This window comes from Ricinus communis, chromosome 3, assembly GCF_019578655.1.
Source record: "Ricinus communis isolate WT05 ecotype wild-type chromosome 3, ASM1957865v1, whole genome shotgun sequence".
NCBI classification, from domain to species: Eukaryota; Viridiplantae; Streptophyta; class Magnoliopsida; order Malpighiales; family Euphorbiaceae; genus Ricinus; species Ricinus communis.
In genome coordinates, this window is record NC_063258.1 from 6,103,278 (window position 1) to 6,104,816 (window position 1,539).

Sequence of the window (1,539 nt, forward strand, 5' to 3'; positions counted from 1 at the left end):
CATCAACTCAAAATTCCTACAACTTGAGATCAACTGTTAAAAAAGCAGAAGGAGACCAAGAGGTAGAGAGTGAGTTTGTACCTCCAAGAGGAATTGAATTTGAAGAAAAGCTGGAACAAGAGTTAGAAGAAAAAGTTGAGATAATGGCTAATGATCAAAGGGAAGTTGCAGCATAAAGGCAAATGGCCATGAAGGACTATGCTCATCCGATAATTGGTAACACTACTTCATGCATAGTCTTAGGCAATGCATCTAGGAATTATGAGCTTAAGAAAATCCATTTTAATATGCTTCCATCATTCTATGGTATGCCTGGTGAGGATGCATTGACATTCATTAGAGAGTTCTATGCTATAGTTCACATATTCCCATTATCTGGACTCAATGAAGATCAATTAAATATGAGATGTTTCCTTTACTCATTAAAAGAAAGCTTGGTTAATGATCTTGCCTCCTAATTCTTTGAGAACTTGGGATGAAGTTTATCAAAAATTTATGAGTAAATTTTACTTACATTAAAAGACCAAAGAATTAAGAGCTGAGATTTCCAATTTTTATCAAAAGCATATTGAATCATTTCATGAAGCATGGGACCGCTTCAAATCACTTTTACTACAATGCCTATACCATGGATACCCACTTCCTATTACTAACTAATCATTTTATGATGGTTTAATATAACAATACCAATGTATGATGGATAATGCAGCTGGGGGTGTTATACTAGAAAGAACTACTGATGAGGTTTATGACATCTTTGAGATGTTAGGAGCCAATTCACAACAAAAGAGTGTGAGAACAAAAAGAGTAGGAGTGAATGAAGTTGTATCTAATAATGAGATGGCTATGCAAATAGCCGAATTAACTAAACAAGTTAAGATTCTTGCTTCAACTAAGAATGTACAAAGCAATGAGGTATGCGGTATATGTGGTATTTATAGTCATGGTGCTAACGTTTGTTCGTCTTATATGAGACTCATGCAGGCGATGATTATGAACAAGTTAACTTAATGGAATCTTATCAACCTAGGCAACCTAGGAATAATCCATACTCCAGCACTTATAATCCGGGATGGAGGAATCATCCGAATTTCTCCTGGAGAAATAACGATCATAACCTACCACAAATACTGAGGAACCAAAACCAGCCCCAGTATCAAAATCAAGAGCCTCAATACCCAAGGAACCAAAACCCTACATTCTCTAATCAAGGACAAGCCCCTCAAAGAAAACCAAGTTTGGAGGAAACACTCCAATCTTTTATGATGGCTACCCATGATAGAATGGAGAGGAATGAGAAGAAAACTGATTTTATAGAAGCTTCAGTAAAGCGATTAGAAATTCAAATTAGGCAAATTGCTGAAGCGGTACAAGAAAATAAGAAAGAAAAATTGACAAGTCAACCTGAGCAAGCTAAAGCAATCACTATTCTTAAGGATGGTGAGTTATCTGATAATAATGTTAAAAATCTAATTGAAAAAGATTCTTCTTACGCAGATACATCAAAAAAAGGTGGACTAGTTGATGTAGAGATAACTG

At 35.4% G+C, this 1,539-nt stretch overlaps 1 non-coding gene across 1 annotated transcript; it reads right to left on the minus strand.

Moving 5' to 3' along the window:
- Positions 1-528: 528 nt before the first annotated feature.
- LOC112536625 lies at positions 529-636 on the minus strand. The gene has a single exon (XR_003080601.1). It is a non-coding gene; the product is annotated as a small nucleolar RNA R71 (small nucleolar RNA).
- Positions 637-1,539: the final 903 nt, after the last annotated feature.